The sequence below is a fragment of the Mustela nigripes genome, chromosome 14 (genome assembly GCF_022355385.1).
Source record: "Mustela nigripes isolate SB6536 chromosome 14, MUSNIG.SB6536, whole genome shotgun sequence".
In the NCBI taxonomy this organism is placed as follows: Eukaryota; Metazoa; Chordata; class Mammalia; order Carnivora; family Mustelidae; genus Mustela; species Mustela nigripes.
The window spans coordinates 29024447-29050109 of NC_081570.1; the positions used below are offsets into that span (position 1 = coordinate 29024447).

The 25663-nt window shown below is 50.9% G+C and overlaps 1 pseudogene; it reads right to left on the bottom strand.

Moving 5' to 3' along the window:
• Positions 1-2033: 2033 nt before the first annotated feature.
• LOC132002036 (elongation factor 1-beta-like) overlaps positions 2034-25663 on the bottom strand; it is a 191258-nt pseudogene continuing 167628 nt past the window's right edge.

Sequence of the window (25663 nt, forward strand, 5' to 3'; positions counted from 1 at the left end):
GTGAAGTGCTTTATTCAAGATGGAACCCACCACTAGTGAAACTGAGGTCAACCCAGGCAGTCGGAGTGCCGAGTCCTCACCCCACAGCATCATGCCTATGGCCTCTCCCTACCCTACAAGTGTTTAGCCATTAGTAGCCGTTATCACCACAAAATCATGTTGCAAAGCTGAGTGAACCAAAAGGTGGGACCAGTGCCTGTGTTGAGTTGGGGGTGGTGTGCAGACCCTGACACTTCCAGGACATCCTCAGCCTGCCACACCAATCTCTCTCTGTCCCCTGGGCCGAGCCCATCTGCTTTCCTGAATGTTTAGGCTTGGACGCCTGGCTCTCCAGAAAGACCATGGTTGTCTGACCCCAGTCTACCCAGCCACATCTCAATCAGAGGCAAGATACCCTCCCTTGACACAGGCTAGGTTGGGGTATTTGATTACAGGCACTTAAGATTCTTACCTAGTTTCTTTTTTTCCTCTTCTCCTTCTGATTCTATCTTAGTCACAGTGTCAAGTTCGGACTTTGGGGTCCATTCAAGATTTTTCTACCACTCATCCTTGTAGCCTACACCTCCTCTCACCCAGATCTTCACGTTACCACCTTTTTTTTTTTTTTTAAAGATTATTTATTTATTTATCTCAGACAGAGATCACAAGTAGGCAGAGAGGCAGGCAGAGAGAGAGGGGGAAGCAGGCTCCCTGTCGTACAGAGAGCCCGATGCGGGGCTCGATCCCAGCACCCTGGAATCATGACCTGAGTCGAAGGCAGAGGGTTTAACCCACTGAGCCACCCAGGCGCCCCTTCACATTACCTTCTTGATGTGTTCTTAGACATGTGTTCTCTGGAGTCCTGGATGAGAGCTTGGGATGTTAGGTTTGGGGGCAATGAGTGGGTTCTTAGAGCCTGGGCAGCAGGCTTTGGAAGCTCCAGTTGTTGGAGAGAATTCTCCAGCATCAGATGATTCCATGGACCAAACCTGTTTTTGGAGCCCTGATCCAAACCCCGACAGGCTTCCTGGAAGGGCAGCTCATTTCCCAGCAGGTGGGTGATCTGGGTGCCTCTTCATTTTGGTGGTCTTGGAGCAGCAGCCCCTTGTCCACCCACCCTCACGGGTTGTGAGCCCCTGGAGGACAGAGCCCACATCATTTGCACTCACCAGTGCATTGTAAGGTAGAACACACAGTAGGGACTCAATATTTATTGAGTATTTGATCCTGTCCTCCAGATTGGAGAAGAGAGGGGCAGAGCATGGAGTTAATAATATACTAGCAAATACTTAGAGTGTTTACTATGTATCAGGAATTGTTCTGTGTTTTACAGAAATGCATGAATTCAACCGTTACAACAGCCCCGAGGTGGCTACCAGTATCGTCCCCATTTTACAGATGAGGACACTGACATACCATGGGTAGGGTAACTTTCCTCAGATGATATTACTACAAAGCAACAGAGCTGGGATTGGAACCCAGTGGTATGACTTCAGGTCAAGGCTCTTGACAGTGACATGCACTTACTCCCTATTTCTGAACCTCTCATCTAGGGACAGCAGCACAAGCCCAGTAGCTTTAGCTGAAAGGGATTTGCTGGCTCAGTGACTGGGGAGTTCATGGGGTCTGGCCCAGGGATCGCAGGGGTCCCATGATGTCTGTAGGATTGCCATTCACTCATTCTCTCAGCCTATCTCTGTTCTGCTTTTATCTGTGAGACAGCTCGTGCCCACTCTCAGGCCATGGGGGTCAGGTCTCAGGAAGGGGTGCCCCACCAGATTCATGTGCTGTGTGAGGACAAGGGCTGCCTTAGCACAGGAAAGGGGTGCTCTGGCTAGAAGAGGGCCAGGCAGCTGAGCTGGTGCCTATGGTGGCTGTCCCCACAAGCTCCTTTCCTATGCCAGGGGCTTCCACCTTTTAATTTACTAACCCTCATATAGCCTATAAGCTTGGGGTTATTATGCCCATTTAAACACAAGGAAACTGAGACAAAGACTAACTTCTTTAAGTCCTCACATCTTGAGGTGGCACTGATAAGATTCCAACTCAGTCTACTAATTCTGAAACTCCATGTTGCCTGGAGCTTCTCGGATGCCCGGGGGGAGCATATAGACCATGACTCGCTGGGGGCCCCCAAGTCCTTTGGGCAGGTCCGTGGTCAGAGGATGGAGGCTAATGGGCAACTGGTGGGAGAAAAGGCCAGGTCTCACCAGGGCCAGGGGCAGAGCTGGAGGAAATCACTGGTTAGATGATGCTCAGGGCCCTGGAGCTGGAGACGGTGAGTTCCTTGCCCTTCCCTGCCCTGCCTGTTCCCCAGGGCTGTATGTCTGGAGAGTGGGCACCTCCCCTGGGCCCCTGGCAGGGAGCGAGCAGTGCCTGAGGCAGGAGGCAGGCAGGCATGGTGCGGTCCCTGCCCATCTGGGGAGTGCTTGGTGGCTGGCTGGAACTGAGCAGTGGACGGCGTTTGGACTCGGCAGCGCGAGCCCAGCTCGGAGGCTGCGAGGCAGAGCCGTGAACGCCAACAGTCTGGAGGCAGGCTCCGGAGGGAGACAGGCTTGGGCCCATTTGCTGAGCTCGGTTCCCACGACAGCTCAGCAGACAGATGGACCTGGGGATCCTCGCCGCCTGGGCAGGAGGGTGTACATGTGAACAGGAACGCAGGCGCCCTAGTGGGGAGGGATGGGCTGGAGGCCTCTAGAGGTGGCCAGCGTGCTGAGTCAGGGGGGCAGGGACAGAAGCCTGGGCTGGGTTGTTAGAAAAACAAGAGGGGTATACTGGGCTCCATGGTGAGACTGACCCCAGGACCTTGGCCCTGTCCATGACATTGACCCCAGGCGTTTCTTGACTGCAACCTCAGACAGAATCCTGAACCAGAACCCAGGCTAAGTCCTGATCCTAGCCCCTCACTGAGCTCTGATCATTCTGACTGCCCTCACTTGCTTATGTCCTTCTCAGAAAGGAGCCCAGAGCCAACCACCCAGAATATTCCCCGGGAAGGATGGGGTCCAACTGGAGGGCACAGGAGAGCAAGAGCAGCAAGAGCGCTGGGGAGTGTAGGAGTGGTTGACTAGGGGAGAGGAGACTTGTTGGTTGGAGACAGCCCCCTGCCACTGCCCCAAGACTGGCCCCAAACCCAGATCTGGAGATAGAGTCCAAGTGCATGGTCTTACAGGGGCTGGGCAAACAGGAGGCACAGGTGGCTTTGGGGAAGAAGCTGGAAAGTCAGGGTTTCCTGAGTCAGAGCTGAGGAGGGCTCAGTGCTGGTGCAGTTTTGATCTGATAGCACTGGACTTGGGGAGAGCTCTGCCCCCAGGACCAGCGTGACCTTGGACTCAGAAATCAGCAGTGCTCCAGAAAGAGAGGTAGGCAGAGGCCCAGTGAGCAGGGAGAAGCTGTTCATTTTGGAATGAGCCAGGAATGACTTTGGTTAGGGCTGGTAGTGGTGATCAAAGTTGTCTAACATTGGGGGACACTCCCTCTCCCTGGTATGCCAAGTGTCCTCTCACCTAGTCCTGGTCACGCCTTAGTGAGGGGTTGGGACAGACACCCTCAGTGCCAGGCCCTAATGGCTCCTTAGCCTGGACTCTGCCTGAGGGGTCCTTCTGGCTGCAGGAATGTGCTGCCCCAGAACTGTGTGTGTGTGTGGGGGGCAATGGAGGGTTGGAGGAGGCTATCAGGACCCCCAGGAGCAGTCATAAGGGACCGGTGTTTGTGGATGAAGAACCCCGCTTCCTCTCCTTCTAGGAGGCAACTGCGAGGTGAATTCCATACTATGTCCTGGGCAAGGGCTGGAAAACCTTTTCTGCAAAGGACCAGGGAGTAAACCCTCGGGTTTTGAGGGCCACACTGTCTCTGTGGCAACTATTCAGTTCTGTGGGGCAACAATGTAGCCGTAGACAGTACCCAAATGCATGGGCCGGGCTGTACGGCTTCCACCACCATGAGTCTGTTTACAAAAACAGCTGGCGGGGGTGGCCTGTGGGCTGTAGTTTGCTGACCCCCCAGGTGTCTCCAGCAGGACGGAGCCCTGGTGGCCCACGGGGGTCACCTGCTCACTGACTGATCTTCGATGGTGGCCTCCCCTTCTCTGTGTCATCTCTGGACTCCCTGCTCGAGCTTCTGGATCTCTTCCCAAATTGTAACTTGCACTTAAATTCCAGTCTCTGGATCTGCTTCTGGGGGCCTCAAACTCAGACTGTTCCCCCATCTGACAGATGAGGGCACCAAGGCCTTGGAGGCGAGGCAGGGTGTACAGGGCCCCACAAGAAGAGCAGAGCTGCCTTCTTGAATGGCCGTGGTCTTTCCCAGAACTGCCAGACTGCCGTCACCCTGGGGAAGGATGCGTCCACCTGTGTAGGTCGAACAACCCCCAGACGGGTCCCCAGAGGCCGCGGAACACTGGGTTTACTCATTCACTATCAGGGGTCTCGGGCACAGAGGATGAGGATATCCTGGTGGTGGACAGCCACCGGGACCGGCAGTCTGGACAGGGAGTGGCTGCTAAATCCAGGGCAGAATGGGGTCAGTGTCCCCAGGGGTTAATCCTGTCCCACCTTTGCTTGGATCTTCTCTGGGAGATCTTCTCTGAGATTTTCTCAGGGCTGTTGAATGATCACTACTACTTTTCAAATGGGGGAAGTCCGAGAGGGGAAGGGACTTGTTCCAGGCCATGGAGCTCGTGCTTATTCCCAGGGCTCTGTGAGCAGCTCTGGGATGCAGAGGAGGGGGAGTGTGCTTTGTCTAGGGGGACCATGGACAACTCCATGGCTCTAGTGGACTCTCCAGCTCACTCTCAGAACTGCTTCTGTATTTGCTGCCTTGTTGGATCGCAGCATCTTGAACAAAAGGGATCAGCTCATCTAATTCCCATTTTACAGATGGAAAAATTAAGTAAGACCGGAGCGGAGAAAGCACTTCCCAGAAGGTTAGCCAGTAAGTCAGGCCGGACAGGAGCAGGATCCTCAGATGTTCAGGAAAGCCACGTGGGTCCCCAAGGTCCTCCCAAAGCCAGGTGGCATCTTTGGCATCCTCATTCTCAGAGGCCAGCTCCGGAGTGGACAACAGGCTCCGAGCCAGCCTGTCCCTCTCCCCTCTGCCAAAGCCCTGCTCTCTGGGCTCTGGCATGGTCTGAAAACTCCTCCTCCAGTCTGCTCTCGGCAGAGCGCAGATTATCACTCTTGTGCTAATTATTTTTATGATTAAAAGATGATAAATTATTAAACAAAGTCTGAAAAATGTGCCAAGATCTGCTCTGAGGCTGGGCCTGAGATGTTGCCCCCTTGGCGTCCACGGTAATTAATAAATGAAGCTCTCGGTGGAGAGGAGCCATAGCTGGCACATCTGGCAGCCAGGCAGGGGCTGGCAGAGGGCAGATGCTGGGCAGGCGGGGAGGCGGGGGACTCCCTGGGAGCACCCAGACCTCGCTCTGGTAACCAAGACCCCTCCCTCCCTGCTCCTAGCGTAGGATTCAGCAGAAGGCCCTGTGGTGCCAGCCCGACATCTGGTCCCTAGAAGAAGTATAGGACTTTAAGCTGAGAAGCCACAATTAACCCCTCAACCCAACCCCATTCTCCAAATGCAGACTTGGCGGGGGATCCCAAGTGTCTAAAGGAAGGCAGGAGACCAAGATCCAAGTTCCTGCCAGCCATTGGGTAGCTTTGGGTAGGTCACTGAAAGAGATGCTAAGCCTCAGTCTTCACACCTGTAAAATGGGTGCAAATGAAACTATATGCGTGTTTCTTACAGAGTAAGGGCTCAGTTAGTGCTAGCTATTTAGCTATATTCGCTCATGACAACTTGGATGCCCCGACTTCAACACGTGAGATTTCCTCCTACCCCACAGGCTGCTTCTCCTCTGCCTCCTTTGTTGGCTCTCCTTCCTTCCCCACTTCTACTCACTGTGGCACCCTGGGCTCAGGCCTCGGTGTCTCTTTTTTCCCCCCACCCCTACTCCCTTGTGGTCTTGTCCATCGGCATGCTGGTGACCCTCACGTGTGAAAGTCTAGCCTGGACCACTCACCTAAAATCCAGTTGCCCATTCAAACTCCCCCCTTGGAAGTCGAAAGGATGTCTGAAATCTGATGTGTCTGATTGACACGTCCCAAACAGAATGCTTGACCTTCCTTCCCCAAACCCGCCCCTTCCCACTCCAGCTCATGGCAACTCCCACCTTTCAGGCGATGACGATACCCTGGAGTCACCTTGATTCTGCGCTCTCCTTCACCTCACATGCCTAAACCATCAGGAAACCTGGTCAGCATCTATGTTAAGAGCCACCTTCAAGTGGCTGCTGTAGAGCCGCAGGGCAGTATTGAGCCCTTACTGTGGGCTGGGCGCTGTACGAGCCACTTCAGACACCTTGTCTCATTGAATTCCTACAGCGACCAATGAGTACCTTTGAGATGAGTCCATTATTTCCCCATTTTACAGAGATGACACGCAGAGCGTGGAGAGATTAAGCAGCTCTCTATCCAGCCTGCGGGCGTAAAGCCTAGGCTGAAGTCCCAGCAAACTCTGAAGCCTTGTCTTCCGACAGGAAATGCAGTGTGAAACCCTGTGAAAAACAGGAAATCAGCCTTGGAAATGGGGAAGCAACGGACCTATTTGTCAGTTGCATTCTGAATTCCACTGCATTCCCGTAATCCGAGTTTGTCCCCCCAACATTCCCGCTGTGCTCTGCTCTTCCTGACCCCAGGCAGGTCTCCCACAGTGAGGCAGGCCTACCCTTCCATCTCGGTCCTTGGAAAGCTGAACCTCGCTTGAGGCCATAGACTTCTTGTGACCCAACGCACATCTCAGGAAGTTCCTGGCTTTTCCAAAGGGGGCCTGACTCGTGATCTCCTCCTGCCGGGGGTCTCCCCGTTGCCTTCACGGCCTTTAATTCCAAAGCTCTGGAAATGGCTGAAACCAATGGGTTAACTTGCTTTCCCTATTAAATATTTACATAAACACGCTCGGGAAGGTGTGTGTAAGTTATCAATAATGCAAGGCCAGCCTAGGCTCAGTGAGAGCTAAGAGACCCAAATTGTATCATCATAATCCATTATTCACATATAATGCGTCTATTCTCCTCCATTAGCGCAGGCAGGAAATGCCCCTGAGTGCCGGGCAGGGCTTTGGAAAGCGCAATAAATGGTGGATAGACACATGGCAGGAGGGCGGCAGCTGTAGTTAAACAAGTGTAAATTAGCGCCCAGCCGCCTCCCTGCCCGCATCCAGAGCAGTGGGCACATGCCCAGCAGGGAGGGGGTTACAGGATGCGGGGAGCTTGCCATCAATCCAGACAATCCCAGGGCCTCCCTCCCTTGGAGGAGGAGCCTCTGGCCTGCCACGTGGGAGACCACACCTTGCAGAGCCGGGCTTCTGCCTTCTGAGGACGGGGCTGCAATCTCGGCTGCGCCGTCCCACGGAATGGCCACCTCAGGTGAGCGGGTGTGTCTAACTGGCTGAACTTTAATGATCTGATGTCCCGACATCTTCACTCAAACTTTCCTTCTGGTCCTTCCTTCGGTCTAGTTCATCACCTCTCCAGCTTGAGCATGTTTGTGTAATGATTACGGTATGAGACTCTACAAGATGAAAGGTATGCGGACAGTGTAAGAGATCTCAAGGCAATTCGAATTCTGCAACCTTTGCCTATGCATCAGTTTTAGAACCTAATGCTCATAGAAGGGTGAGTTCACTCTACTAGCTACGATGTGGCTTTGGGCAAGTTACTAATCCCCTTTGAGTCTCAGTCTCCTTCTCTGTACATGCATTCTTCTGTGAAGGAGAGCTATGCTGTGGGTCCGAAATGCCCTAGCTATAGGGACAGCACCTGGAGCTGTTGCTTGGGTCTGCACCCTGACCTGTGCGGAGGTCCCTACTCTATGGCAAAATTCCAAAGCAATCTGCCCGTGGGTCAGCAGTCAGCAGGTGTCCAGAGAAAAACTTCAAAGAGGACACAGATGGCTAACGTTGAGGAAAGCCATTCTAACAGAACCTTACCTAACATAATCTCCGAATATTCCATAGGCCGAGTACTTTATCCATGAAAGAACACTGCACTGAGCCTATAAACATTTATTTATTCCTTGGTTCTGCCAATCGGGATTACAAGCTTGTATGGGCTCTGCACTTGTAGGCAGTGGAGAGGACACATCAGACACAGTTCCCGTCCTTATGGAGCATACGGTATAGTGACTATAAGGCTAAAAACAATAACAATAATAGTAGCCATAATGACTTCTGTGCTGGTCCAGACTATGTGCTTTATGATCAGTACCTCATTTAATTCTCACAATGTATCCATGAGGTTAGTATCCTAATTTTATGGACAAGGCACCTAAGACTCAGAGAAGTTATGGGACTTTCAGTAGGTCCCACAGCTAGCAAGTGGTAGTGGGGAAACCTGAACCTAGGTCCATCTGTTTCCATCATTTCATCGTGATTTCCTTTCTCAAAATTAGTTGCTGAGAAAGGGGCCCCCCCCCGGGCTCCCTGGGACCTTCTAGAGGAAGGAGGGGACTGAGGAGGGTAGGAGAGAGTGAGTGATCCCGAAGTCCCTTGCTCAGTGCCATGGCTTGGGGAACTCTGTCCTGACACAGCTGGTGGGAGTCCTGGACATGGTGAGCAGCAATAAGTCCCAGCTCAGCACGCGGGAGGAAGGGCCGGCCCAGGGCTCGTGTGTGACATCTTTACTGTCTGATTAATAGAGCCTTGGGGACAGGAGGCATCTGAGGCAACTCTGAGGTTATGGGTCTGGGGACCAGGAGAAATAAATAGTCTTCAAAGGGCTGTGCTGGGTCGGGGGGAGGATGTGGGCCCGAGGCAAGGGGTCTGTCCCACCATCCTCTGAGGGCTCTGTGGGGACACTAGGGAGGATTATGCGTCCCCAGAGCCTGGCAGGGACAATATTGATGGTCTGGGGGTTGGGTAAGACACAGGACTCTCCTTCGACCGCAGCCTGGGGAAACAACTCTAACTTAGTCTCTTAGCTTCGTGGATGGAGGCAGTGATCTCCCTGGGGAGGGCCTGGAGCCTGAGGCTCAGGCTGTGTCTCTGGCTTCTGCGAGTGGCAAGGGGCAGGACCCCAGGCTCTCATCTGTGCAGTGAGCTCACTGAGCTCTATCAGATCTGCTCTATCAGAGAAGCAGATCCAGCATAAGCATTCTGAGGGCTCTCTGCTGGGGATGAGGCCTCTGGGGACCATGGGAGCTAGCAGGTAGTGACATCCGTCCATGCCCATGTGACTGCTCCAGGCCTGGGGTTGGTAAGGTTGGCTGTTGGGAAGGGAAGCTGCACATAAAGAACAGGTGCACAAGAACAAAGTCAAAGCTGGAAGGGTGGCTTGGGACCCACACGGAGGACACCTTGAGGCCTACATCCGTCTCTTACTGGGACCTGGTTGGTGTCCCCCGCTGCCTCCAAGCCTCCAGTGATGCCATGGGTGATCTGCAGAAGAACTGGCCCACCTTACCGTGGTGTGCACACCACCAGGCCCGAGGGAGGAAATCCCATGGGGTCTGGAGTTAACACCCATCTGCTGCCAGGGCTCAGGCCAACAAGGCGAGCCAGCATATGGACAGCAAGTGCATGAGCTACGCACTGCCTAATCGCACATGGACCCAAGTGCCAACCGAGTGGCGGCTGCTCCACTTCTACCTTCCAGATTGTGTGCCAGTTCCCCTTGCGGCCACTCCTAACCCAGAACCATAGGGGGAAAGGAATTCTGGGAAGTGTAGTTCCAGCTCTGCTAGGCTGCCGCAGGCCAAAGCCCATGCCAGCCCTGTGACTTTGACCATGTACTTCTCTCTCTCTGAGTTTCAGATTCTTCATCTGTCGGAGGATGGGCTCTTTAATGCTTCTTCTTTTCACACACACACACACACACACACACACACACACACGCGCACACACACGCACACACACACACACAAACAAGGAGCAAACAAGAAAAGAAGCAAAGAGCCACGAAATTCCTCTTCTCTCCTTGCGCGCACATGGACGTGAGGTCCCCGTGAAATCAATCCACAGATCCTGGGACTCTGAGGCCCCCAACCAGAGCACCTGCCCAGATCAGCTTGCAGACACCTCCCTGCTCTGACAGTGGAAATGAGTGGAAATGTGATCAGACTTACAGTGAGAAGATCCGAGCCCTTGCTTCGCTGGGGACCGGAGCAAGATTCCAGGGCTCTCTGCCTTACCTTCTCCGCTTGTACAATGGGGACAATTCTTTTTTACCTTTCCTGTGACCATCGCATTGTCAGAGGCTGAGGCAGGGCTCAGAGTGTCTGCTGGCCTTCTTGGGTGGTGTCTCAGTGCTGACTCTGTGGGAGCCTCTGTGCCATGCTGAGGACCAGGAGTTGAAGTCTGCGTCTCTTCCTCCTGGGAACCCTCCAGGAGAGACAGGGGGTTTGTGCTTTCGAAGCTGTTGACTCAAAAGTTGTGGGTCTCTGGGGAAGGAGGAGACACATCCCACCTGTGTGTCTCTGTCTGATTGTGTGAAGTCTCCCTGGCGGGGAAACGTGTGAATCAGGCCTTGAGGAACGGATATGGCTGTGATGAGTCAGGTGGAGGGGAAGAGTCCAGGATGCCACGTGGGTGGGGATGGGGAAGGAGTGTGGTGCAGTGGAACAGAGGGTGTGTAGGGAGTGAGAAGAGGGGAACGGTGGACAAGGAGTGAGGGGCAGTGGGCAGGGCCTCGAATGCTTGTTGAAGATGTTCATGAAATGTTCACTGAAGCAGCAAGTGGTAACCCCAGGGAGGCACCTGCTGTCCCTGGGTCCTCTAGCCTTCAGGGGTCATCCCTTCACATCTAAAAAAGGCAACTCGAACCCCTTCCCACAGGGAAGGTTCTGAAGTAGTCCTGTGGATTCCCCAGCTTAACATCCTTGCCCTCGGTCTATTGCAGCTGGTTTCCTAACTCACCCGAGGACCCATGACCCTGTCACGTGACAGCTTCATGGCAAGAGGGACTCTGCCTGCTCGTCTGGGCTCCTGAGAGTTCCACTGGCCCAAGGTTGCTGGGAGGAGCAGACTTTTTTCATCACTTTACAGGATAATTGTGGGGTGCTCACACCAACATAGGAACATTTACACCCAGGAAATAAGAAAACAAATCATTTCTTGTTTCTCGGCCCGCTTACCACTGACTACAGCCCAGTATGAACTTCACTCCATAAGTGGTAGGACCCTAAGTCCGCTGCCTTATGGCTGGCATTCCTCTTCCTCTTGAACTCCCCATACCCTTCCATCGCTCCCAGATCCTTCGGGCTACTCCAAATTCTGTGCACAATTCAGTTCTGTCTTGGCTCCTCTAGCTCTTTCCAGACCGTGCCTTGGAGTGGGGCTTTTTACCTGCACCAAATTCTTTTCCTTTCTCTGTGTGAAGACAGTTGCAGACAGGAGAGCTTTAAACAGTTTTTTTTTTTTTTCCTGCTGTGGCTAAGTTGGTTTTTTCCTGAGCTGGCTAAGTTGGTTTCAAAAGGTGGTTGTGCAGATATGAAGAGTGATCATTGAGATGCCTGGCACGACGTTCTAGATTGCATGCTAAGAGCCTGCACCCCAGCTTCTGCGAATTGATCCTGCAGATGCATTTGCACAGATGTACGAATATGTGTGCACAATGGTCCACTGCATAAACCTTGGAAATGTTCGCCATGAACATTGGAAATACCCTAATTGCCTGGCAGTGGAGGGACCAGGACAGTAAGCAACGGGATGTATATAGTTGTGAAAAAGATAGAAGCGGGTCTCTGTATGTACTGGTGTGGAAATACCTAGACAACATTAAGTGCAAGGGTTGCAACACAGGATACATACATATTTTGTAAAGTGGGTTTAAACTGTATACACGTACGCGTGTGTGTTTGTAGGTATAGAAAGCTATCTAGAAGGACACACCGTAAATGGTTAATAGTGTCAATCTTAGAGGATGATGGGGGTTTGTGCATGGGGGGAAATCTGTTTTACATCCTGTATTCCTGAATTGTTCTCATTTCTTACCATGAGCATGCATTGCTTATATGATTTGTAAAAACCCAATAATTTCTGCAAAGAGAAAATGTTTACAGCACAACAAATACCACGGATCGAATAGCAAGCTTTTACCTGCAGTGACCATGACTCCACAGAATCCCCCATCTGGGGGGATGGGAATGGAATGAGAAGGAACATCCCAGAAGAAGCAACTGGTGGTTAAGGGCAGGGTCCAGGGAGAGTTCTTCCTCCTCTTCCAGAAGGCTGGGCAGGGCTGAGGTCCAGGACCTCTCAAATTCTGCCCAGTACCTCCCCCATCGTAACCCCAGCCCATGTTCCTATCACTCGCAAGTGGCAGTAGGTATCAACTATTCAATTATTTTCAAATAGTTGAGCTTGGGTCTGGATTGAATAAATCACCTTGATGCCAATTTCCAGGGAAGTCCTTTCATATTTTATGATTCGCCCCCACCCTTCCCCCCTTCCTTCCTTGTGCTCCTGTTAATGAACCTGGAGACTGCGAATGCTGCTCACCGTCCCCACTGCTAAGCCCCAAATGGAAATGCCGCTGCCGAAGAAAGCATCGTGGCTCTGGGTTTTTTCCTTTCCCTCCTCACAGTCCTGGGGAAATTGATATGCAGGCAGGATTATGCTTTGTTTAAATCTCAGCCCCGGCTTCTGAAAGAATACATTATCCAAATCGGTGCATGTGGTTGAAATTCTGCAAAACTCAGTTGTGACGCATGTGGCTTGCCAATGAGTTGTCCGGCCGGGTCTCAGGCAGCAGAAATGCCCAGAATCAGAGCGTATAATGGTGGAAAACCACCCAGTAGGGAATATTCCTGGAGTCAATAATTTATCCTGCTGCTGGTGGAAGGTGGGCCTCCAATGGACCTCTGCCAACCCTCGGGGCTGCCCTCGTGCTGTCGGAGTCCCATCCTGGAGACAGCCACCCTTCCTTGTCTCCAGCTCCTTTAGAATTAAGATTTGTTTGAAGAACTGGTTGGACATGAACATGGAGACCAGAGGGTTTCCTCCCACCTTTTCTCTTTTTATTTTGTAAACGGGTTTTAAAGGAACCCTGTTGGATATGGGATTCAGTACTCTGGAACTACCAGAGAAAGAACTGGGCTGGCCACCACCTGCGTGCCAGCATCGACACTGGTCTTGAATCTTGTCCGCGACTCTGGCACAGGGGGAACAACTCATCGGTGATAATTTGGGAACCACTGTAGTCCCACTTGCTCTTTAAATGCTAGACTTTTAATGATTTAGGAACCAAAAGAATAACTAAGGAGCCCAGCAGTCATTATCTCAAATAATGAGACTTTTTAATGCAAAATCAATGTTTGTTATAATGAAAATAGATTCCTCAGCTCCTGCAGGGCCAAATGTACAAATCTTTTCTGCTGTTAAATAAAATGTGACGGCTCATTTTCAGGAGGATGGTGAGCATTTTTATTCAAGAGTAAAAATAAAATGTCAGAACTTATTTACTTTTATTAAGTGCTCATTCTCAATCAGATACTCTAATCAATATCTAATTGGAGGCGAGGAAACGGAAAATAATTTTTATGCCAACTTGGGGAAGGGAAGGAAAGCAGAAGGAAAGAAGGTGAGAGAGAGCTGGAGAGAACATTTTCAGTCATCATAATCGCAAATACTGAGCAGACGCGTAGCATCCGAAAGGCACTAAGTGCTTGACCAGATTGTGTTGTCTACCTGCTCGTTAATCCTGGGAGATGGGCGCTCTGTGCTCCCCATTTACAGATGACAACACAAAGTCATAGGGAAGAGAATCACCCACAGGCTTGTGTTAATTGTGTGGTGGAGCTGGGGTTGAAAGCCAGGTCTGTCGGGGCCCCTCAGCTCTAGGTCTTAATCACGCTGTTTATCTGTCCTCTCTACCTTTTTAGAAAATGTCTTTTATTTCATTTTTTAAGAATGGGTCATTCTGAGAGATTAGTTTTACCAACAGAAGTTTTACTCCTAGGGCGCCTGGGTAGCTTAGTGGGTTCAGCCTCTGCCTTTGGCTCAGGTCATGGTCTGAGGGTTCTGGGATGGAACCTTGCATCCGGCTCTCTGTTCAGCAGGGAGCCTGCTTCCCCCTCCCCCCCTGCCTGTTTCTCTGCCTACTTGTGATCTCTCTCTCTGTCAAATAAATAAATTAATTAATTAAAAAAAGAAGTTTTACTCCTATGGCCACTGAAACTGTAAGCGTGAAATAGTTTGTAAGGTAAAAATTTTCTGCAAATAAAAATTGCATACCTCTCTGTCTTGGGAAACACAGTGCGTTGAAAGTGATTTCCTTTTTTTTTTTTTTTTTTTTGTGACTCAGAGCTGGTTTCCAGACTCAGCTCAGTTATGAGAAATCTGTAGTCTAACAGGAGAGGCAAAACGCGGGAAGAAGTGAGTTGAAATCCTGGCCCTACTGCCTGGTACTGGGTACTTTGGGCCAGCCCGTAATGCTTTAGGATTGAAGAGCCTGTAGCTTGTAATGCTTTAGGATTTTAAGTTATAGGGAGATCGAGTGCCTCAGCGTAAGGAAGAACCTTCCAAGCATTTGAGTTATCTGAAAAAGGTCTGGGCTGCCTCAGGAGGATGAGAACGCCCCATTCAGAGGATGAGGAATTAGACTAGCTATCTTCTGGGTGGGTCAGCACACTTTGTCTATGAAGGCTCAGAAAGGAATTCCTTTAGGCTTTGCACACCATATACTCTCTGTACCAGTGACTCATGTGTACTGTTGTGGAGCAAAAGCAGCTGAAGATTCCTAGGTCAAAGAATGAGTGTGGCCGAGTTCCAATAAAACTTTATCAAAACAGGTGGAGGGCCAGGGCCGGTCATAACTTGCCAACCCCAGTTTTAGGCTCTTCTAATTAGAAACCTTATGATTCTCTTCTTGTTCCTTTTGTCACTGTGCTGGGCTGATCCCAGGCACCAGGGTTAGCCACAGTCAACGATATTGAGCCCACTCTTACCTAATTCTTATTATGTGCTGGACACCTTTCCAAGCTCTTTATAGATAGTAACTCCTTCACTGCTTATGACAATCTTTTAGCGTGGGTATAATAATATTGTTATTATTATTCCCATTTTACACATGAGGCCACTGAGGCACAGGGAGGTTAAGTAGCTCATCCAGGTTCACGCAGCTGCTAAGATGTGGCGCAGGCAATAAACACAGGCAGTGGGGCTCTGGAATCTGTGCTCCCAGCCCCTGGGCCACCTGACTTTTACTACATCACCTTGGGGGAAGTTACTAGTCTTCAGGAAATGGCAAGGCTCATCCTTGAGCCGAGTAACTTTGCCATCTTAGGCAAGTCAGCTACCCTCTCTGTACTTTAGCTATCTTGCCAGATGATGAGAACTGATATTTACCACCCAGGGCTCATGTGAGGCTGCGTGAGGATGAAATCTCTCTGTTTAGGGCCTGGAACATAGCAGGTGTTGAGAAATGTGCTCCCCTGCCTCTCCTGTGGCCACTCCTGGAGAGTCCAGGGATTGCTGAGAAACAAAGAGGGCCTGTCCTGGCAATTGACGTGACACATTCCCACTGTCTCCTTATGGTATTTGTTAAATTTTTCTTTTTTTAAAGAGTTTGGGTAAAATTTTACTTTTCCAATAAGGAAGTGCTCTGACTTCCATTGCTGGGTGGCTGGTGTGAATTACACCCGCAGCAGGAGGCCTGAGTCTCTCTGGCGATGCTTCTGTGACAGGCCCTGGTGGGGTCTGCTCTGGGAATTCTGGACCCAGGTTCCAGCCGCTCCAGCCAAGCACCAGACAAACATGGGGACCAGCCTGTTGGTCCTCACACAGTGGGGTAAGGACTGTGAAGCATTTATCTATTACCTGGTAAGCACCCAATCCAGGAGAGGCTAGTGTCTCTATTGAAATATATCAAGAGCTCCCTTTATGCCTGGCCCTGTGCTCAGGATTTTTCATACAGTACTTCATTTTAGTCTAATAAACTGCTGTTGTCATTCCTAGGATTATTATTCCCATTTCTCAGAGGAGGAAACTAAGGCTCAGAGATATTAAGATATTTGTCCAAGATAAACATCAAGTAGTGGAGCCATCGTGTGACCCTAAGAAGCCGAAGTCTCAAGACTGCTCCTTCCTTCCCTCCCCTGTATCTGTTGTGGTGGCAAATCCTCTTGTTTCTACCTGGAAACCCCTCCCCACACTCAACTTCTTGTTATACCACTAGGCCAGGACTATTGCAGTAGTCTGCCAACTGGTGTTCCTGATTTTATTCTTACATCTCCTACTATACTTTATTCTCAAAATACTAGTCCATATGATACTTTTCTTAAAAGTCAGCTCCACTGAGGCATAATTTACCTACAATAAAACTCACGAATGTGAAGCATACAATCCAATGATTTTTGACAAATTTAAAGTTCACTGCCACTACAATCAGGATATGGAATAGCTCCATGAGTGTGTGTTTTTAACAAACATTTTTCAGTTAGGGGCACCTGGGTGACACAGTTGGTTGAGCCTCTGACTCTTGGTGTTGGCTCAGGGCTGATCTCAGGGTGATGAGATGGAGCCCTGCGTTGGGCTCCCCGTCCAGCAAGAATTCTACATGGGTTTCTCGCTCCCTCTCCCTCTGCCCTTCCCAGCCTCTAAAACAAGCAAATGAATCTTTAGAAGATATTTCAGTTAGATCATGCCGTTCAACATTTTCTAAGGGTTCCCATCTCCTTTAAGTAAAATCAAAATTCTTACAATTCCTGTGAGTGCTCTGGCAAAGGAAAGGCTGTGTTTTTACCAAACCTTTCTTTTTCCTCCTGGGCCCAAAGAAGGCCTTGTTTTTTATCATCTGTGTGAAAAGATGGGGCCATATGACTCAGGCTAGCCATTGGAGAATGGAAAGTTATGTTCATCTCTGCTAGTCCTGGGGGCCTCAGATTTCTAGAAAGTTTTCCACTGTTTCTCTCCTCCCATTGCCAGCTGGATGTGGAAGACTTCATTCTGAGTATTCTGAGTCTTGGAGGATCCCAAGTCAGTAGAAAAATGATTTGAGCCCACATCAGGCTGGGGTTCGGGAAGAGAGAGCTTTACTCTGGTGAGCCTCTGTGACTTTCAATTTCTTAGCCCAGCAGCCAGTATTGACCCTGACACATATAAAGGCTCGGATTATTCTGCCATGGGCCACACCTCTGACCTCATTACCCACTGTCTTTCCCTGAATTCTCTCCCTTCTAGTCACACTTGCTCCTGCCTCAGGACCTTTGTACTTGTTGTTTGTGCTGGGCTGAATCATGGTCCCTAAAAGATATCCATGTCCCAGTTTCTGGAACCTGTGAATGTCACCTTATTTGGCAGAAGGGACTTGGTAGATATGATTAAGGATATTGAAACAGAGAGATTATCCTGGGTCCAATGTCATCGCCTGTGTCATCGTTCTTATAAGAACGATGTTCTTATAAGAGGAAGATGGTGGTGGTGGCAGCTGTCTGGGTGGCTCAGTCTGCCTTTGACTCTGCCTTTGGCTCAAGTCATGATCCCGGGGTCCCGGGATCAAACCTCGTGTCAGGGTCCCCGCTGGGTGGGGAGTCTGCTTTTCTCTCTCCCTCTGCTCCTCCCCTTGCTCTTGCTCTTTTTCTCAAATAAATAAATTATTTTTTTAAAAAAAGTCTGGAGACAGACTTCACTAGAAGATTGGAGACAGCACATGATGATGGAAGTAGAGCCTGCAATGATGTGGCCACGAGCCAAGGAATGCCAAGACATCTATGCTGGAAGCTACCAGAAGCTGGGAGAGAAAAGGCGTGCATTCTCCCCTGGAGCTGCCGGAAGGAACCCGTCTTTCGACACCTTGATTTTAGCTCTGGAAGACTCAATTCAGGCCTCTGGTCTCCAGAACTATAAGAGAATAAATTTCTGTTGTTTAAAGTCACTATGTTTGTGGTTTTAAAAAAATTTTAATTTAATTTAATTTTTATTTATTTATTTTTTTACAGCAACAACAGGAAACTCTTACCTTGTTCCTTCTGTCCGGAATGTTCCTCCCCCAGATAGCTGAATGGCTGCCCTCTTAGCCTCCTTTATGACTTTGCTCAAATATCTGTCACCTTCTCAATAAGGCATTCCCTAACTACCTCATTTAAGACCGCACCCTCTCCCCTTCACCATTTTCTGTCTCCAGAGACTTTAATAACGTCTGACCTACTATATTCCACGCATTTACTTTGCTTATTTATTTCCTCTTCTCATTACAATGTAAGCCTTTATCTTTTTTAGTCATTGTTCTGTTCCTTAGAGTAGTGCCTGGCACACAGGGAGCACAAGCAAATGTTTGTTGAATGAATAAGTGGATGATGGGTGGGGCCCCGGGAGGGTGAAGTGTCTGCCCTTGCAGGGCCAGCCAGACCCCTGTGTTCAGGGCCCTTTGGAGAGGTCTCAGGTTAGTGGCCCTGTCATTCTCCCTTTCCTGAATATCTCCTGGGTGTGGCACTCCGTGGCCCCCTACTCCCCGAGAGCCGGGGCGTAAGACTCGGTTATCGATTAGGATAGTGTACAATGGGGTCGGCACCAAAGAAAGGCCCAGCTGGAGAGCTCAGAGGGAGGGGGGGGTGATCCTTAGAAGAGGGTCCCCGGATGGGTAGAGAAGGCTGTGATGGAACAGGGAGGGGACAGTCTACTCAGGCACAGACCAAAGTGAGTGAAGGCCTAGAAAGGGTCATAGTGGGGATGTGTTGGGACAGCCTAGCAGTTTCTTTTCATAGAAGTAGAAAATGTGTGTGTGTGTGTGTGTGTGGGGGGGGTGATGGTGCAGAGAATTGTGAGGGGCTAGAGGGATAGGCAGGGGCTAGATTACAAGGGCCTTAAATGTCATTCTAAGGAAACAGACTTCATTCTGCAGAGAATGCGTGGGGGCCGAGAGCTGTGAAAGGAGTATTCAAAAAGGGGAAAAATATACAGGGGCGCCTGGGTGGCTCAGTCTGTTAAGCATCTGCCTTCAGCTCAGAACAGGATCCCAGGGCCCTGGGATCAAGCCGTGCATTGGGCTTCCTGCTCAGTGGACAGCCTGCTGCTCCCTCTTCTTTTGCTGCTCTACCTACTGTTCTCTCTCTTTCCCTCTGTTAAATAAATAAACAAAATCTTAAAAGAAAAAAAAGGAGGGGGAATATACCTGTAATTCTAACATCAGATCTTACCAATCATCTCCACTTTCCCAAGAGCCCTTCTGGGGGTCTGCCTATGTGACCGTCCCCGTGGCAGCCCCTGGAGCCCTTTTTGGAACTGGCCTTGTCACTCATCATATATCCCCATCCATTGACCTGCAGGACCCCAAGGGAGAATTCTCCTTTGGGGCTGGGTTTTCCCTGCTGCTGCGTACTTTCTCTCTCTGGGCAGGGACCCCAGGCCAGGCTTCAGAATTCAGAATGAGAAAGTCAAGTCTCTGAAAGTCAAGTCTCTGAGTCATGAAGTAGCTGAGAAATTCTCACCACGTGGTGGAGAGCAGAGGGGGAGCAACGCTCATCTTCCTGGAACCTGGTCCCCAGCCTAGACCAGCTCCGTAGTACAGATTTTCGTGCTAATGGTCCAGCTGCCCGTTGAGCACGTACTAGGTTCTGGGCACTGTGCTAGGGGATCAACCAACAGGACTCTCTGAGTGTTTCGGGACAACCGAAGAATGACAGGCCAGCTCTGCATTTTCCAGATTAGGGGACTGTCGCTTAGGGAGGTCACCTAACAAGGGCCAGAGCCTCAGGTGGAAGCCAGCTTGCCTGGCCCATAGTTTGGGTTCCCGATAGCTGTGTACTATCCTACGCCTCCTGCAAAGTTTCTTAAATTGAGGTCCATGGATGAGTCCCTGGGGCTTGTGAATGGGAATGGGAGAAGCAATTTTCACCAACCTCTAACTGGCATGGAGGCCACAAACCGCAGTAGACTTTGTAGTGCCAGCCCTCAGTCACTGATAAAAATCACATAAATCACAGTTGTTTCAACTACCTTGAAATACCATTTGTGCTACCTAGAATTTATAGTTGTTTTAAGAGTGCTGCTAGATCTCACTACTTCTTACTTTAATAAGGAAGCTCTTCTTCTTCTTCTTTTTTAACATTTTATTTATTTATTTGACAGAGGGAGAGATCACAAGTAGGCAGAGAGGCAGGCGGAGAGAGAGGGGGAAGCAGGCTCCCCAGGAAGCAGAGAGCCTGACGCTGGGCTCGATCCCAGGACCCCGAGATCACGACCTGAGCCAAAGGCAGAGGCTTAACCCACTGAGCCACCCAGGTGCCCCAGGAAGCTCTTCTATTTCCCTTTCACAGATTCAATTTTTAATATTTTGATATCTGTATTTCAAGACAATTGTCTCCCCTTGTAATCCTAGGATTTTGTTTTCTGTGTTCTAAAACGTCCTTCTGAGACGGTGTGCCCAGCTCTCCTCCTGTCCCATGTCATAGAATCCTCACAACGACCCCACAGAGGAGGTACTGCCTCTCTACTTCATAGATGAGAAAACGGGCTCAGAGAGGTTCAGGGATTTGTCCAGGATCACCCAGCTAAGGCAGAGTGAGGATTTAAACCCAGGTCCCACCAGATCCTAAACACCCCAACTTCCTTTAGGATCCGGCCCCTCTTCCCTCGTATTCTCCGGCTTGGGCTCTGGCATGCAGGTCAGTGTGTGTTTGGCAAGAGTCAGGAAGAGGTCCTAGAACCCTGTGCTCCTGACAGTCCTCCCTTCTTTCCCCGACACCCCACCCTCACCACACCATCTGCCTGGGAATCTACCCAGACTGATCACATTACCTCTTTAGTCATCACAAAAATCCCCAAGGGACCCCTCAGTCCCTGCTCCCTCATCTCCATTGGACTCTGTAATTCCACCAATGTGACTTTCTCCTTCCCCACTCTCTATGGGGGGTCATCAGCAAAACCTTCCCTGTCCCCATGCTGGTCCCTGAATGATCTCCATCACCTTCGTCGTCTAGTGGAAACCACCCTTCCCACCCAGGACATAGCCTCCCCCAACCCTCTCAAGGGGTGGCTTCCTGTTCCAGCAGGCCTGGTACGTGGGGGACGTCCCCTCCTTGCTCGTCATTGTCACTTTCAGCATGTGCCTATTTGTGTGTCCCCACCCAGACTGCTGCATCGAAGTCACACCACCAAACCATCTCCCTTTGTTACTCCTCCTTGTTTTGGCCACTTGTGGACCCCGAGTCACCCCCACTCCCATCCCTGAAGATTTAAAAAAAAAATTCTGGGCCGCTGTTTCTCCAACATGACCCTATCACAGCTCTTGGTGATTTAAATGTCTGTAGAGACGATTCTTCTAACAGCCTTTCTCCTCCCTGTCCTCACCTCCTTTCTCCGTCTTATCACTGGTTTCAGCCCCAAGGTCATATATTAGGGCTTACTTTCATAATAATTGTCTCCCCTCCAAACTCTCAAGTGAAATCTCTGCCTCCTTTCGAAACACTGTCATACCTCTGCAGCTCACTGTGTTTCGGGGGGAGTCACTGCCTGTCTCCTGGCGAGAGGAGGTTGCCCTCCACTGGCCCAAGGTGGTGGGGTGGGGGTCGCTGCTTCTGGCACAGAAGGTGACCGGAGAGTTTGAGGTTCCAGACTTTTAGGCTCGTTTTCACAAATAGCATCATCCCATATGTCAGAGCCCCACTCTTTTCCTGTCACAGATCTTAAGTCATCTTTTGTCTCTTTGGCATCTCTCCCTCTTAATAACCAATCAAAGTTACTCAATCAAATCCTGGGTCCGGTTTTCAGCCCTGTGGCAGCAAGAGACGAGTCTCCTTTAAAGATGCCATGGGACCCTGTGGCTTTCAAAGCATCCCTTACTCTGTCACGTGGCTTTCTCCAGGCCCACCATTGTATTTTTCCAAGGCTTTCAAGCCACCTTCACCACAATCCTGACGATTGTAATTCCTCCAGATTGTAATTCCTCCAGATTGCTCAAATTCCAAAGCTGCTCCGTACCCCAGTGCCTTACCTTCCCTGTAGCACAGGTTAAAGTTTAGTATCTGCGAAGCCCTGTGTACCACTCTGCCTTCCACCAGCATGTGGGGCCCTGCTGTCTTCAGATGGACAGGCGATCCAAAGGCTAAACCCCACTCTGAAGGTCAGCTTTCTAGGACCACACCTGGTACCAACTGCCTGAGCCCTGTGGCCCAGGAAACGGAGCCAATGACAAAAAATTTTATGATCCCACTCGTGGCAAGTGCAATCGCAGGGTAGCAGGGGTGGAGGACGGGGAGAGAAAGGCAGGCAGAGAGGGAGAGCCGACCTGTGGACATATAGGAATGAGCTCTGCAAAACCCAGTTTTGTGCCAAGGGCCCCCATGGCTGTTTTTAGGCGTATCTTTTTGTGTCCGGGACCACATGTGCTCTCGGGATAGACTGCTGATGGCCGAGTGGAGAGAAGGAACTTCTTAGAAGGCTTCCACCCGTCTCAAAGTTGGCCCCATGGGATGTCAGCTCTCCTGCACTGCTGGATCGTGTCACTCACCCCTGCAGGGACCCCAAGGAAACTAGAAACCATGTGTTTGGGTGTGATTTTTCTTTGGATGCAGAAGTGGCAAGAGGACCCAGAGGATTCCTGGCACCCTATGGTTTACTGAGCACCGCTATACATGTCAGAGGCGGCGCCAAGCCTTGTCACACTCTGTGGGACCAGCGACCCTGCAGTGGGTCTCTGGCTGCAGAACCGTCAAGTCCCTGAGGTTGTGCCGGAGCGCTGCCCACCTGCAGGGGTGCGCCATGGGGTGGCAATAGGGACAAGCCAAGAAGCCCAGGGTACTAGAGACGGCCAGGCCAGAACTGGAGGTCACACCCAGGAGCTCTGAGACACTCTGAGAAACAGTCAGGTCGCGCCATCCCACAGCTCAGAACCAGCACAGTTTCTCACCTCTCAATGGCCCCAGAACTCACCGACCCGACCTCCATTCCTTCTACTTCCCGCACGCCTTATTTGCTGCAACAGCACTGAGCCCCTTGCATGTCCTCGAACCCACACGCCCTCCCTCCTTAGGACCCGCTTTTCTCTGCTTGAAGAGCTCTTCCCTCACCTACCTGACTTCCTGTCTTCTCAATGCCCCCTTGAGTCTCTCAGCAGATGTCACTTGGACTGTGAGGTGTCTGATCACCTTCCATGAAAGAGTACTTTATTCTCTGCCTCACCCTAGTGCTCCTTTCCCTTCACCCTGGGTAGACCTGAGGTCTCATCCATCAGGTGGGCTGTTTCTCGTCGGTCCTCCCTGAACTAGAAGGGGCGCTCCGCGAGGGATCTGAAATCGGGCTTGAGAGCCGGCGAGGTTCTGCAAGGGGTAGAAATGCAAGGGCTGGGGTGTGTGTGTGTGTGTGTGTGTGTGTGTGTGTGTGTGTGTGAGAGAGAGAGAGAGAGAGAGAGAGACCTTCTGCCACGTGCCAAACAAGCAGGAGAAGCTGGTGTGCAGAGAGGGGGCTTTAAGGAGCCCTGCAGAGAATGGACAGAGGCTTGTGCTGATTCTGTTCTACTTTGGGGATCGGAGATATCCCCAGGACCTTATAATAAATCCCTCTTTTCTGCTTAACTGGAGTGGTTTTATTTTTATTTGTAATTAAGTTCTTACATATCAGTGCTGCCATTTATTGAGCATTTCTATATGTATCAGAAGCTGTGCTGAACCTTATTGTGCCCTGTGAGTCCCAAGCGGGCCACTTCCTGCCCGTGCGGCCGCATGGGGCCCCTGAACCAGGCATATGACCCGGGTTAGCACACAGCACGCCACGGGAGAGAGTCTTCCCAGCCAATTTCCAATGCAACTGCTCTGAGGCTGCCCTGAGGTCTTTTCCTGGCACCCAGAGGGGTGCCCCAGCTGCCCCAGAGCCCCAGGCCTCTCCTCCTCACCCTGGCACACGCCCCCCCCTCCACCCCCAAGCTGTCACCACAGGTTCCCTGCTCCCTGTCACCTCTGTGCCTGAGGCTGCGGGTCTCAGTAAGGCTCTGGCTTGAGCATCCTCGTCCCCTGCCCCAGCTCCGGCCCACCCAGTGTCAGGCTCCTTCTCCTCTGGCCTCCCTAGCGCCACAGTCCCCTCCCCCCAGGCCTGACCCCAGAGCATGGAATCCATTGTCCTCCTCCATCCCAGCCAATCCCCAGCCCGACCTGACAGCTCCCCCATTATGGATGCACATTTACAAACAGCTCATTTACATAGAACACGAGGGAACTGCTGCTGTCTTCAGAAAAAAAAAAGGAGACTCCCGGTCACCTAGACTGGGTGGACCCTGAGATTAGCGAGCCTCCTGCCCTTCCTCCCTCTTTCTAGGCAATTCAGGGGCAGGCTAAGGGTGGGGGTGGGGCGGGTGAAATCCTCTTGACCCGAAAAGAAATGGGATGTTGGGCAGGCTGATGCTATTTCGTCTGCATTTATTCATGTTCCTTTTTTTTAGAGCAATTTTATTTCTTATCTACACGTGCCCTTGTACAACTTTAGGGTCTGTGTTTTCATCCCACCCAGGCCCCAGCCTTCACTGTTACCCTGTCCTCCGTCGACCGCCCCCCCCCCCCCCACCGCACATTGCCTCCCCCCACAGCCCAACACTATCTCGTTGGTATTTCAAAGACAAGTGATCAGGGAAGGAAAGGCAGGAAGTGCTGTAGGGAAGAGGAGAGGCTTCGGAGTCCAGAAGTCCCCATATTCGAATCCCGGCGCCATGTTTAACAAAGGACTCTTTGGGGCCTCAGTTTCCCCGCTGGTATGATGGGGATAATAATGCCAATTCCATTGAGAGCGTTTGAGGAAAGGGAGAGTCAGGGCCCATGAAGCTCCCGACACGGTGCTGGGTGGAGGATAAACACCTCTAAGTGCTGGGGGTATCGCAAAGTTTTCGGAAACGGAAATACTCATCCAGGTGCAGCAAGAGTGTGGGCTCCTATCCCAACCTTTCAAAGGACCAGCTCTTGCTCTGACCCAAGCACAGCAGTGGGCAGAGGATAGAGTCCATCTGTTCCCCCACATTTATTAGTTCCCATTCTTCCTGCTCTGTCTTTTCTGTGTGAGTTCCTTCTTTCCCCCTCCCCACCCACCCCCAAGCAGGTGACAGACGTGGACCATGGGTGGTGGAGGCAGGCAGGGTTGGGACAACACTGCAACAGTATTGAATGTACTACGATGAGCCAGATGTTATGCTAAGCTCTGCACATCCGTGATCCGCAGTCTTTAATCACCAACTTTGTGCACTCGCAGCAGGCATTTGCCACGGAGCCTGGGGAAGTTCTCGACAGTGTCCTGGTCCATGAGCGGTGTCTGCCACTGGTGAAGCCACGTGGTTATCAAGGCTCCTTTTGCCTTCTCAGCTGGGTGCATTTGGGAATGTGTGGGAGGGACCGTGGGCTTAGGATGGGGCTCAGGTGGGCTTCCTGGGGAGATGACCTTGACCTGATATCTGTAGAATGAAAGGAGGGGGGGTCAACCAAAGGTGGATGGGTAGGTAGCAGTATGAAATATAGAAATATGAAATATGGATGCGAGGCAGGGAGGTGTTCCTGGGGCTTACAACAAGAGTCAGGGAGAGATGGGAGACAGGGCTGGCAAGAGAGGCAATGAATTAGAACATGCAAAGCATTTAGGACACATAGTATGTGCTCAGTAAAGCTCTGTCATCATCATTATTATTTTTATTATTGTTATTAGCATTCCTGGAGAGTTTCAATAAATGTTTCTTGGCTGACTGGCAGAGGGCACGGTCCATTAAGCACCTAGTGGATACTGC